Source organism: Castor canadensis, chromosome 8 (assembly GCF_047511655.1).
Source record: "Castor canadensis chromosome 8, mCasCan1.hap1v2, whole genome shotgun sequence".
NCBI lineage: Eukaryota > Metazoa > Chordata > Mammalia > Rodentia > Castoridae > Castor > Castor canadensis.
In genome coordinates, this window is record NC_133393.1 from 2,002,516 (window position 1) to 2,017,724 (window position 15,209).

The 15,209-nt window shown below is 36.8% G+C and overlaps 1 protein-coding gene across 6 annotated transcripts in view; it reads right to left on the minus strand.

Moving 5' to 3' along the window:
• Window positions 1–15,209, minus strand: part of Prim2 (DNA primase subunit 2) — a 243,906-nt gene that overhangs the window by 71,657 nt on the left and 157,040 nt on the right. The window lies entirely within an intron of this gene.

Genomic DNA, 15,209 nt, shown 5'->3' on the forward strand with positions numbered 1-15,209 from the left:
GGATACAAGAAAGAGAAAGAAAAGAAGGGGAGGGGAGGGAAGGGAAGGAAAAAGGAAAGAAAGAAAGCTGCCAGAGAAGAATAAAATCCTTGGCAACAATTCACCTTAGCTCTGTGGCAGGACCATTGGCTTTTACTTGGAAATACCAAAGGACACTTCCAAAGGAGATTCACAACAGGTGTCCAGGAAGAGCGGGGCCCTTCACTGCCACACTCAGAGCTCCTGCCGGCTGCCACATGAATGCAGGTGCTACATAAATGAACTGCCAAGTGTATTCCATGTCATATTTCTTTTAAAAAATACATCAATTTTATGCATATTTCTTTGTGATTATATTACAGAAACAGTATATTTTAATGGCAAAAACCCAATTTCCACTTGGAAACATGCAACCCCATCAGAAAATGCCATCTTCTGTCCATTTAAAACAATCAATTTATTTTGAGGAACACTCACTGCCAATGACACTCAGCTTTTCAGCAAGGGGATTCAACAGGTATAAATCCTTTTCTATTCCTACTCTTTCAAAGAAGAATAAAGGGAAATGTCATCAATGTCATTTTTTTTCCCAAACAGTACAGACTGGAAGACATTTTAATGGATCACAAAATTCAAATTCTGTCTTTAATCACTATTTTGTCAAATAAAAGTAGAAATGTCTGATTAGCTAATCCGAGAATCTTAAAAAAAAAAATCAAGACTTGATCTCTTTAATTCTCAGTTTAGCCACAAATTGCCACAAGTATAAAAGGAAAAAAAAAAGTCAAAGTGTGCACCAATTTGTTGAGTGACAAATATAGGTGGTGATTTACTGTGGTTTATTTGAATAACTTGTCTTTTATTGACTAGGGAATCTGGGGAAAGGCACTAGGGTGAATGTCATAGTTTTCTCCAGATACAGAAAAGCAGCAAAAACAACAAAGATGTGGTTCAGTGATTATTCAATTAAAGTAGAAAACTATCTGAAGATGGCTAGGTTGGGAAAGGAAATAGTGTTCTTCTGCCAAAATATAACATTTACTGCTCTGTCCCAGCAACAGAAGCAGCTAGATACACAAAACCCAAGGTGATTATTTAGATTGTCAGTCTCTATAACAGAATTTTCCCCACACCCTAGCAGTTGTCCTTACATGGATTTGACAGATCCTAATTAAAGAATGAAGCAACAATAACAAAAAACACTGTCAGGAATCCCTGGGCAGCTGTTCAATCTCTCTGCATGTGTTCCAGAGGCACCCTTCTCACCTGGGAGGGCTCAACAGTGAAGGATTCAGATGACCCAGAGGGCAATGTGACAACTGCTCAAAACAAAACATGCTGCAGGCCCACAAAAGTCTCTTCTAATGAAGGGTGGGAGGCAAAGGAATGTAATGTGCAGCATAAAAAGGTTTTGACTGCTAAAACAGCAGTGAATATCATTAGCTTAGAAACACAGGCTTCAGGGTTCCAGACTGTTAAGAGAACATTGTTGAAATGTCTATGACAGAGTGGAGGATGGATGAGGGAGAGGAGAGCTGGGGGCCTGGCTAGGATGAAGGAAGATGATGATGTGTAGGAAGCAGGAATGGGGAGCAAAGTGGAAGAATTACAGATGGTAGTCAGAATTTAAAACTTGAGGCTTGCAAGTAGGATAGGATTATCAAAAAAAAGTGCCAAAAGCCTGGTGTTTTAGTATTTACAGCATTTGTAATTCAACATTTCTATATGCATTAAACATTGAGAAACTTTGACCAGGTTCATAAAAGTATGTGATTTGATATTGTGGAAGTTGAGTTTTGAAGCAAGCATATAAAAAGGAGGTAGCATTTTGGAATAATTTTATTAAAGGCTGGCATAGTGGCTTAAGTGGTAGAGTGCCTGCCTAGCAAGCATGAGGCCCTGAGTTCAAACTCCAGCACTGACAAAAACAAAAAACAAAAAAAACCTAAAACATCACTTATCAGATGGATGGACAGAAAGATATAAGCAAATCCAAGGAAATATGTAGCTCACAAGTCATGGATGCAGGTTAGTTTAGCCACAGAGACAACAAAGGCAAGAGGGGAAAAAAGAACTGATATCTGTTATGTCTTGGGATGCAGGTCTCTAAAAGAAAACCATTCAAATATAGAACAAACTTTAAATTCTATTTCCTTTTGTAATAAAAGTGCTAAGTCTCCCTTTGTTGTTGGTTGTTTTTGCTTTGGTTTGGTTGTTTTTTTGTCTGTTTGGTTTTAATTCTTTCTGAGACAGGGCCTCACTGTGTATTCCAAGCTGTCCTGGAGCTCACGATCCTCCTGCCTCTAGCTCCTAAATGCTAGAATTACAGACAGCACAACAGGGCTAAATCTCCACTTTAGTAAAAGTCTGAAGCTGTGTCCAGTTTTAAAAAATCTAAAACTGCATAATATTTTCTAAGAAAATAGAATTTTGAAATTGTTTATAAGGAACTCTGCTTAGAGGGAAGTAATTCAGTGGGTTTTTTTTTGGGGGGGGGCTTGCCTTTGCTTTGGCATAGCGGTTGTAAATTAAACTACAGTAACAAAGCTAATGATACACAAAAATATAAAAACACCTTTTTTTATAACACTTGTTCAATAAAATTACATACAAGTTAATTAAAACTCAGTCTCATCTGAGGAAGTGTCTTCTCCCATATTGTCTTGCTCATTAAACAGTAAGAGGTAAGCAGAGGTAGTTTCACAAGACAATCTAAAAATAGAGTAAATACAAAATTATAAAGCTAACAGAGTCTGAGCAATTTAAAGCTGAAAGGAGAAGAGTAACCCTTCTAAATATCCCAAACCCACACTTAAATAACCAAATTTGCATGACAATACTTTTTAAGCCAATCAAGTCAATCAATATTGAGGTATGACTGAAACAGGAAGGCAAAATAATCACATTCACGCTGGACTAGAGTTTCCCCAAAACACCATCAGGCAAATATTTAACTTAGAGAATAAGTCTTTGCAGATACATCTGCACACACCTGATCCGTGAGTCCAAGTGAAAGGCAGACCTACCCGCCGTGACTTTGAGAAACAGAAACTTAAGTCCTGTGGAATGCACACGAATATCAATATGAGCACTTAAGTGCTCAACAGGGAATTGTTTTTGAGTATTGGAAACAGATTGCTGAACGCAAAAAGCAGAAATTATATGAAAGTGGATTTGTGGGTTTCATGGCAAGAGCAGCTGGTTAAGAAAACAAGCAACCTTTCCCTGCCCTGGCACTGATCATCAACTGAAGATGTGCCATCACAGTTCAGCTCCAGGAGCGTGATCACTAGCTCCACTACTAGGACACCAATGCCACGAGGTGCGGCTCACAAAATGAGAGGCCAAAAGTCAGTTTTTCAAGGGTGATTACGTCTGTAGTCAGCGTCTCCTTTTCAGACAAGTGATGAAAACACGAGGGAGCAAACACCAGCAGTGGCTGTCTCTAACAGTTTAGATATTAGGTGCATGTCCTCTCCATCTATGAGACTTCTCCAAATCCTTTGTCCCAGGAAAGCACTGAGACGTAAACCACCAGGAGAAAGCAAAGAAGAGTGGCTAAGAGAGAAGCTCCCGAATCTAGAGGTCATTGGGTTGCATACATTCACCATCTGTGTGACTTCTGCAGAAATCTCTTAATCTCTTTCAGTTAAATCACTATATGCAGGGATTACAAAAAGGATCACAAAATACTGCCATCAAAGGATTACTGTGAAGATCAGCTTGAGAAGTCTAGAGTTTATCACTATATTTTTCACTCAAATTATAATCATCATCATCACCATCCAGGCCTAAATTTACTACACTTAAATACATTTTGTTGTTGTTTTTCACCATTCTTAACATTCATCAATTTCTTCCCATGAATAACAGAAAAAAAGTCTCTTACCTACATTCTTTAAACTAACATATAAAGCATTTAACTTTGGAGTAGGGAAATTTAGAAGTCATTTGAATAACCTGTATCTGGAAAATTCTATGAGCCTATCATTTTAGTCTACACTTACCCCTTTAAGAAGTTTCCAAAGTGCAAAAATGCAACCTCAGATGTTTAAAAGGAATTGTTTTGTAGAGCTGCACTGTTTAATGTGCTATCCACCAGCCAAATACGACCAGAGTACTTAAAACACCTTAGTCTGAATTGAGATGTTCCACAAGTGCATACACTGAACTTCAAAGCTTGTCACAAAAAAGTAATGCAGACATTTCATTAATAATATGCCATGCCAATTACATAATAAAAGGATGTTTTGGATCTGAGTTAAGTAAGATATACCATGGAATTAATTTCCCTTGGGTAATTTAAAATTATACGTGTGGCTCACATTTGTTGTCCTCGTGTTTCTCCTGGACAGCACTATTGTACAAGGAGGGACCTGCTGGCAGGAGACAATCAAACGGTTCTCTGGAGGACTCGGTGTGCCTATAGCACAGCCAACAAGCTTTATCTTGACTCAAACTGACCAAGCTAAGGTCAATTTCTGCCAGTCACTGGGCCACTAAAGGGAGGGCCTCTGGTCTCCTACAAACGTGCTTGTTTTCAAAGCATTCTCCTTGGGAATCAAGTATTTAAAGTATAGCAAACATTTGCCATTTAGACCATTAGGCAAGCAATCTTGAATTCTGACTAGTGTAGTGGTAACCAAAATGATATCCTTGGAAAAAATTAAGTTGTGATGAATTTCTATCTGGGCGTTTTTGGAGCTGCTTAATCCACCTGGACATGTAATTGCAACTGTCCATTCTTCTTGGATTCATAGGAAGCCATGCCAGGTGGGAATGCAAATGTGAATTACAGCAGGATGGTAAGCCAGAGCGAAAAGCATCCCTCTCTTCCATCCTCCAGGAGCATCTCTTGGCCCTCCCTCCTCACCAATAGGTACAGGTTCGAGGTTCAAAACACAATAGCATATAAAACAAATCTTCTGTCTCTGTCAGGCATTTCCCAGCACTCTTGAACCTAAAAAGGTTAACACTATTTACTTCTTTCCATCTGGCAGGAAGAGTTTATCATATTTTCTAAATTGGCATAAGACATAAATGCAGTGAAGAAAGCATCATAAGTAATCGAAACCGATCTCTGCATCAGGGAAACATTTATTTGAACCATTAAAAAGTAAGCTAATACATCTCTCTCAAAATGAGCTGTAATCTCTTACATCATTCTATAAAAGCATACCAAGTTCCAGTACAACCTTTTCACACACAGCCAGGTATATTCACAGCACAAATGGAAAAACAATTTCGGGAAGAGGAAATGAAGGTCTCTGTAAATCACCCACACATCCATTTTTGCAATCACAGTCTTACCCACTTTGAACGTTAAAAGAAATACTCTGTTCACATATGCCATGCTATTCAGACATTTGGAGCACACAGTCCTGCAGTTCGGACTTGCCGGGTGGGGAGGAAGTCATGGAAACCAAAGTCAACATATCATTTCCTGCTGTGAAGATGTCACAAGAAAATTCACTCAACAGCTGTCACCACTGAAATTGAAACTAGTTTCTTTTTACAGCTAAATCCCTAGTAAATGGTATCCAACATGCCAACTCAGGTGATTTTCCCTGCAGCTATTCCAAATGAGAACACAATCAATAAAACTGTTTTAAATTGAATGTAAATTATTTTTCACAAGCATGAATTTTACTCAGTTGTGTTTAAAAAAATCCCCCAGAAAACTACCATCAGACAATATGCAATATAATAACCTATATCTGTCTATAACTGGGACAAATTGTGTGATTCCAAGAGGCTCGCACATCCTATAAAAATCAGGACCATCTGAGTTTCACATCAGGTAGGAACCACAAATGGTATACTAATACTTCTCTGTATTTCAGTGGCTTCCTCTTCCCCACGTGTTCTATATTTTCCTAGTTACTTCAATATGTAACCACATGATCCAATGAACTGTTGTAGCTCCTGTTTCTATCAAAAATACCTTTTGTCAAAAGTCAATAAACTGTAGACTTGAAATGGCTGGATTCTTTATACACAAAATAAAACTTTAAAAAATAAAAATAAAATAAACCTCTACAAAATTAGCTTTAAAAGTACAATGCACATACACTCCTCTAACAGGTATGCAAACTACAGCCCTTCACAGGTACGTTATCATACATATTTAAGGCTCCAAACAACTATATCCATTTTTCAGGAGTAAATTTTTATATTCTTTACTCTCTAATGTTAGTGTGTATTCTGGTAGTATATTATCCTCTAATACAGGCTGCTTTGTTTTTAGTTTGGATCCAAGTTAGTCAAATGATTAAATAAAGAAAGGATGTCCTAGAGGGCGATAATGGAAGTGGGGGGCCAGGATAATCAAGTTCTAATACCTAGCAGAATTCATACATTAAATTGATGGACATCTTCCCAAAAAAAGTTAACAGAATGCAGAATGCTTTTGAGACTGGTTATCACATTACAGCCTTCTAAGATTGTCCCCTCACATTTGCTTCCCAGTGACAGTATTTGGGGAGTTTCTGTGGGGTTGGGGGTGCGGGGAGATGGGACTGCCAGCGAGATTCATTACTGAAAGTTACAGTCTGGAAATTACATACATACTTGCCTACATACCCCTTTAGGCTTACAGAGCCATTTGAACCCTCATGCTTACAAGTTTTCTTTCATAGATCAAAACAACAAGGTATATAATAGTTTTAGTTTGGGTTTTTTAAATTAATATTTAAGTAAGTCATTGAGGAGGAAAAAAGACAGAGCATTTCTCTTCCAAGGCCACACAAAGGAATAGAAAGCGCTCTATGTCCTCCATAATTAATTCCTAGTCCATGAAAAACGAGCTCCAAGCCCCCAAACTAAAGACAAAACCAGCACTAAATTTCTGTAATACAAAGAGCCTTTCTTTATCAGCGTTTTCCCTTGGAAATGACAGAAAATCCATCAACTTTTTGTCCATGTTACCATCTCAGGGCTAGAGCACTTGGCTGAATTTGCCTAGGTTTAGTAGCTGGTTGAAGAGACAGAAAATATTTTCCTATCTTCTTTTTTTAATGATTTACATTAAAAGTAAAGCAAATCAGTTATTCATTTACATTTCTGTAGGAAATCTTTGTGTGTGTGTGTGTGTGTGTGTGTGTTATTGGGGTCTGAACTTAGGACTTTGCACTAGCTAGACAGGTGCTACTGCTTGAACCTTACCTCCTGCCCTTTTTGCTCTGGTTATTTTTGAGATAGTGTCTTGCTCTTTGCCCAGGATGGCAAAAAGCTTCCCACAGTAGCTGGGATGACAGGCATACAACACCACATCCGGCTTTTTCTGTTAAGATGGATTCTTGTGAACTTTTTTCCCCAGGCTGGCCTGGAATCACAATCCTCTGATCTCAGTCTCCCAAGTAGCTAGTATTACAGGTATGAGCCACCACACCCAGCTTAAAAAATCATTTTTATCCCTTTTTCAACTTTAAGCCATATTATGTGAGCAAAATAAATTAGCTTAACTACAAAGCCCTAGGAAAATTCTATATAAATGAGAAGCCTTACTTGTAAAACTGATGAAAAATGATGCAAAAAGTCATTTTCATTTCCCATCTCATTCCCTCAAAATCCCTCACTGAAGTATGCTGCGTCAATGGCCTTCCAAATATCCCAATACTTTAATCTCTGGAATTTGTGGACGCTTAGGTTATGTGGAAGTAGGGGCTTTCACATGTAATCAGAGTTAAAGGCCTTGAGATTAAAAAGATTATCCTGGCTATCATGTGAACCAAACTATCGCAGGCACTCTTTAAAAAGCAGAAAACTTTAGGATACAACAGAAGTTAGAGATAAAGAATGAGAAAGCTCTGAGATGGGACCTACACAAGAACCACAAAGGCCTCCAGTAGGCCGTGGAAAGCATGAGAAGGACGGACAGCTTCCAGAAGCAAAGCGAAGACCAGGCCCCAGCAAGGAAAGGGAGACTTGAGTTCTACAACCGCAAGGAAGTAAGTTTGGTCAAGGATATGAGAGGCCTCCAGAAGGAACACAGCCCCGTTTCTGGCATGATTTTAGCTTGGTGAGATTCATGTCAGATTTCTAACTTACGCAATTATCATAAATACACACTGTTTTAACTTGTGGTAATTTGTTATGACTGCAATAGAAGACTAATATACTCACCACTTTTTATTTTACTCCTATATGAAATGCTAGCTGTCATTTCTAAATATTAGAAATTTATACACGTCATACTGACACAAACATTTCAATACTTGTGTGACTTTTTAAATATTCTAAGGAACAGTGTATTAACAGGATGGCTATAAAGTTCCTAAAATAGATATATTGATAAGGTTGAAATCTCAGCTTCCCAAATTCTAGCTTTCTGAGTCACTGGTTCCCTTGTTAAGGTCTGCACCAATTTCTCACCAAGCAATGTGACACCTTTAGACTAAAGAGCTCGCCTACATTTTCAAAGCTCTGTTCTTTGTTCTTATCTCCATCTGCTGGAAAGCACCCATGCTGCAGTTCTTTGTCATGAAATCATCACAGCATCTCCTCTCCCCAGCAACCTCACCTGTCATACAGAAACTGCTGACATTCTGTCATTTTCTTTGCATGTTTATTCAACCAAAAAAGCCTAAATGTCCAATAAAATGGTAATAGTTAAGTAAAGATGGTACATCTATCTATTCTTGATTGAATATTATATTAACACTTAAAATTAGAACCATGAAAATCAATTTTATACTTTGTTAGATAGTTATGACATAGTAAGTGAAATAATTGCTTAAAACCACTTTAATTACAATTACATAATATGCAAAGAGATTACAACAAAAGCCTAGCCAGTGGCTGTATTGGGGAGACAGAATTCACTTCTTCTTCTTCTCAAATTTTATGACTACCTATTTTACCAACACATTAAGTACCACATGCAGAAACTGCCTCTCATAAGTCTTCCACTTGTCTCTGATGAAGCTGCAGCAACTAACCAGTGTTGGGTGGGGGGAGGAGCGAGACAGAAAGAGAAAGAATAAATTTTGGTTCTCTTTCTCTATGAAAATACACACTTCTCAAGTTAAGGAACCACATCTATTAGCTCCATTGTACATAATCAGAGTAGCTATTATAGTGTCCTCAATACAATGGGCTGACTTCTGACAAGTCACCTTCAAGAATGTTTGAACATTTTTCATACAAATGTAAAAATTGTAACTCAAAGGTTGTAAGTAATGGGAAGTAATATATCCTGATTTATTAATATCTTACATGGCACCGGAAAACTTCACAATAACCAGTGAACTAAAAGCTTGAGTTCCTGCTGGTAGAAAATGAAAGGTAGCTACAGAAACTAGAACACACGAAGGGAAGGGTTGGTACAACTAAAGCATGCACAGCACAGGAATGAGGCTTTTGTTTCGGGCTCAATTCTACCAAGCCCTCTCGTACTTCTTTTCAGATTTACCACAATAGACACATGCATCAGCAACACAAGTTTCTGACTTCAAACTGAAAACTAATTCAAAAGGAAAACAGTTTACCATACTACTACCGAAAAGCTTTCTTACAGAGGGTGCATGCTTGATATAAAATTTGTGATAGCATATTCTTTAAAGAAATAGAAATATGTACATTATAAAGTAGTCTGTAATAATACCATGTGAAGGAACAGGCTTTCATTATTTAAAAAAAAAAAAAAGACCTGTATTCAGGCTGCATGTACAATTAATATATAAATAATATATTATTTAAAGCATACATTAACAAATCAAAGAAAGAAAAGAAACTTGGTCTGCATCACAACTTAAGCCATGTGCTGTGATCTAGGTGTCTAAACAATAATTCTCTTGTTATTTTGTTTTACCTTTCTTTGACCTCTAATCCACTATTGGGCTGAAACAAGCTGATAAAATTAAAGAAATAGTACGACAAACACATTTTCAAATTAGTTATTTCAATTAAAGACAAAACATTAAATAAGAGCAATTATTAGAGTGAATTTTAATATTCTGTCCTCACTTCATATCTTGAGTAGAGGAATGAAGAAGGAAGATACATACACTGTACAGAGAGAAGCTGTTTTTTAAAGGAAAAAATTCAAATAACTCAATCATTCCATGTTAAAAAATGGGCTGCAAATATTCCTCTCTATTTTCATCTATTTAAGCATCACATTTATAGTTGAGATAACAAGCAAAAATATCAATCTAATATGCACCCTTGTTAACAAAATACCATTCTATGAATTTTATACAATGGGTATCATGGTTATGGTAGGAGAGATATTTATTTACAACAAACTTCTATATTCATGGGAACATATCCAAAGACCTTTGTATATCTCCAAAAAAATTAGTAGAATAAATAAGTCAGCCTAGAAAATTCAGTGCCATATAACCAGGAGGACGACAGTACAGTCACAATGAGATGCAGACTCATTAGATGACAGAGCTAATAAGATGTGATTTAGGGAAAGCAGAAATAATGATGCACATAAATTCTCTGACATTATTGAATTTTACGTTTTCTTGTAAGTCTAAGCAAGTTTATATTTTTTTCTAATTAAAGAGTTGCTGAACTCAATTTTAAAACTATAACGCCCATGAAATAATTCAGTTATCTCTCTTCTGTTTTGTTTTTGTTTTGAGATAGGGTTTCACGATGTGCTCAGGCTAGCCCTGAACTCCTGGGCTCAAGCATTTCTCCCGCCTCAGCTTCTCAAATAGCTGGGACTACAGTGGACCGCCACTGAGCCTGCCCTTCCCTCTCCTGGGGAGGGAAGGGCTGTATTTTTCATTATAAAAATTTGGCTTTCCTAATGAGAACTTCATAAAATCCCTTTGCCAACCCTTAAAATAGAAACAACGATAAATGACCACCTACCATCCTCACTGGGTTCTTCAGAGTATGAACTAAAAGTCTACACTGGAAAGTACTTCATAAATGCCAGCCAGGATGGACTTCATATACCTACATGAAACAGAACTAAGAAACCTCCTGCCATTGCTTTAAGGGGGGCGGAAGGGGGCTGAGGGGGAGACACGATGTGGACAATGTAAATATAAGTAATTGGAATTGTCACTATGAAACCCCCTCTGTATAATGAATATATCCTAATAGAAAATTTGTTTTAAAAAATGTCAGCCAGTTTAGTTTCTTGGTCCTCAGTTATTCCCTCTCACTCCCATAGTCCTCACTTCTCCCTTGTCCTGTAAATATGTTCATCTTTCGAATGTTAAGGAAAAAAAAAAAAAACACTTTCTTCAAACTTGAAGTTCCTATATGCAGTCAGCTTTCCTTGCATGCCTTCAGAATTAGCTCTGCTAAGAGTGGCCTATTCTTTGACCCCTCACGAGACCCAGCCTCACACAACTACGCTGTGGCTAAGCCTCCAATGGCTCATCCAACTGGCACTGGGTAGCTCTGACTTGATTTCCCTATGGCATTTGACAGTATTTACTATCTCTTCTTGAAACTCTTCCTTAGTATTCTTGAGACCACTAACCTTTTGTTGGGTTCCTTTGTGTTCAAGATCTCTCCCTGGTATTTTTACTAGCTTCTCCTATAACTCATCTCCTGCCTCCACTTCTGCTCACTACAAGTCACTTAAACACTGATAATCTACAGATTCTATTCAGGGCTACATCCCTTCTCTTTCATGTTATACTCTCTCCCTTAGTGATCTCAACCATTCCCTTGACTTTAACCACTGCCTATCCAGAGACAATTAGAAGTATCTCTCAGATGAAACTCATTCTTAAACTGTGGGTCTATTCCCTAATCCCCTTCTCTTCTATTTTTCTTCTAAGTTAAAGATGATATTCTCCAAATGACATTAAAGCATAGTCCAATCTGAGCATCCAATATGAGCCACTACTGTAGTAGAAAGCACAAAACCCAAACAAGTGAGTCATGGCCTCATTACTGAAGGGAACAATGACATGAGGGAGACTGCCAGCTACATTAATAGAATTCTCTACTTTGGTGTTTAATTCTAATTGAGGTCTACAAATTTTGAAAATTGTCTAAGTGCCTATCTCTCAAATGAAACCAGACTTACAGGTTCTTTGAAAACAGATCATGTCTGGTTTTATTCTAGGCACATAAGAGACACTCAGTAACTAATGAATGGATGGCTGCTACTAATGAATAAACATAAACTTGTATTTCCATAAGTCGTTGAAGGAAAATGTTTTTGCCTTTAATCAAACTTTTAACTAGAGAACTGGCTTAACTAAAAAAAATATGGACACATCACTTCTCCAGTCTCAGTAACATCTTGGTAAAAGCAATATTCTACTATACAACCTAGTTAACAGAGTTACACTAGTTCTGAGTTTCTATATCCTATAAAATAATTTGAGAATTTCTTTATGTGGCTACTTCAATTTTTACAGGTATTTGTATCATCTCCCAAATTAGTTTATTGATGAACTTAATTAAAATGTTATTCATCATTCCTCTTTGTCTTTGATCAATAGAGGCACTAAACCAAATTAGACCTAATATGAATCTCAGTCTCAACCTTCTAATGCCCATCCCCTCTAGGCAACCCTTCAATTATACAGTTCATGCAAATCAATGATAATTGTATTTTCTTAACAAGATTATCATTAGAATCTCTCAAACCAAATAATATTCCTTCTTGTCCTGACCTTTAAAAAAAAAAAGTATAAAAGAAAAGGCATTGCATTTGGAGAGCTGAAAGAGACAATTTAATATGCTCAAAAGGCAGATACAACACAAGGTGACTTTGTAGAACAGGAAGTGTCAAGGTATGCATATCACTGCAACCCTATGTACAGATGTCTCTGAAATGGCAATAAAATGAGAAACCGATTGGTTTAATAACAACAGAAAAGCAACATCAGTTGGCACATATTACATGTAGCATCTATCCCTGGTTGCCTAGCAACCAGTCATGAGTGAACTCCACAGAGAATAAAGGTTCTAAATGAATGTACAGTTTGCGGAAGCTTCAAGGACTCAATGTGTCAGTAGTTAATATAAAGTCTAGTTGACAACTACCATATGGAGAAAGGAGAATCCACCATTACAGCACACAACTATTAACCAGAGGTACAATGTGAATTTTCAGATTTGTATCTTTTAAACACTGGATTTTTGAGGAGGAAAATGTTTGATAGTATGAATTATAAATATAACTTTATTCAGGAAAAAAACAAACCATCACTGATACAATTTACATTTAATTTAACAAAACCCATAATAAATACCTACTATGTACCAAACATTGTTCCAGGTACTGGAAATATTAATGTGAAAAATGACTTTGCAAGCTCTCCAGAAGCTCGTGTTGAAATGGGGAAATCAAACAGAAAGAAAACAATACCAAAGTCTGTAGTACAGAGAAGTCATGGGTTATTATGAAAACACCTATAAAAGGCATCTGATTCAGACTGAGAAGAAGGTAACCAAATGGTCAGGGAAAACTATCAAGGAGGTGACAGTGAAGTCTTGAAGGACAAGAAAGAGACAAGTTATAGAAGTACAGGAAGGGAAAATGTAAACATGTATTTGTTTATATAAATACATGTAATGATCACGTATATTTAAGTGAAATAGAGAACTGGCAGAAGGGCATAGAGGTAAGCAGGCCTACACATGCTTTATTAAGGAACTTCGTGGCACTTGGCGGAACTAGAAGTTAGGGTCCTAATACCAATAGAGTCCAATTAGATAGACAGGTCAGCCCCTACGAGGAGGGCTGCACATACGAGACTCAGGAGTTCAGGCTACCCCCAAAATGAAACTGGGAGACAGAGAAGGATTTTAAGCCACAGAATAACATAATCAAAGTTAGCAACAATGTGTAAAGCAGGAGTCATAAGAAAAGAGGCTACTATACTATAGTAAGAGACACTCAGGAGATAAAATCACCAACAGATTTGGATGCGAAGGACAGGGGGGTTGAGAAGGAGACTAAAACACAGTGTCTGGGTTTCTTAACCCACAAATACAGCTGTAGGAAACCAAACAAAATGTGTAATGTATATGTACTTAGTCCCTGCTGAATTATCAGTCTTGCTCCCCTCTTTCCTTCCTGTCCCAACAAAACACTTACATAGCAGTTAAAAACTACCTGTTTGAAAAGAATGATACTGAAGTGGAGGGGAAAGGAAAGAAGGAAGCAAGAAAAAAAGTAAGTTACAAGATACCAGAAATTCACATCTATCCAAATTTCTGGTTCAGAAGTAATATGCTACAGCTTAAAAAGGAAACCATAGAGGAAAATATTATTGGTGCTTCAAAACACAAAACTTGAAAATATGAGCATGTTGAATGGTAAAAAAAAAATTCAGGGAAAATATCTGCAAGAGATATAACAAAGGTACTATCCTTTATATCTAAAGTATATAAAGATCAACTAAAATCATGAGATGTACTAATAAATGAGCAAAGATTGTAATCTCACCCCAAAATAAAAATGAGTAATCAAATGGTCTAAAATCTCTCCTTATCATGACTGAAATGCATCTGACCACAACAGTATCTCTATTATTAACCTATGAGATTATCAACTGTTTGCTGCCTCATTGTTCAGGGTAGAGCAGATGAGTAATCTTATATAAGAATACAAGTAGAATATGGTTTTGAGAAAGAAAGATGTGTGGGTGTATCCTTAAATCTTTACAATGATTTATACTCTTTGACAAAATAATTCCACTTCTGAATACTTATCCTAAGGAAATGATCTAAAATACAGATAAAGGTTTACATACACCATTATTTATTGTAGGAAAAAGAATTGAAAATGGCCTAAATGCCTCCCAATGGCTAATATATATGTTATAGGACAGTCATATAAGAAAATATCATGTAGGCACTAAAAAATGATGTTTTAGAATGATTTTAATAACAGGGAAAATCTTATATTTATAAAATGGAAAAATAAATTTTATAAAAGTACACTGAATCTTAAAACAGAACAGAGGGAAGAAACACCACTCCTGAGTATAAACTTCTTTTTCCAAGTTTGTTTTTTAAATAATGGGCAATATTAGCTTTGTATTTAGAAAATAAACCTGACCCATTTCATCTAGCCCCAATATAAGGATGCCTTAGTTTTTTGTTTGGTAAAAACCACTTTAATTTTAAGTCTTCTATAAAGTTAGTCGTCTCTACTCAGTCCATCTTAAACTCACCAAAGCAGTTCTGCACATTGTTGTTGAATGAAAAGGTTTTCTAAGCATCCTAAAGTCAAGGGTAACAAGTACATTGTACTAACAACTTGACTTTAAACAACACAATTCCAGCAGGAA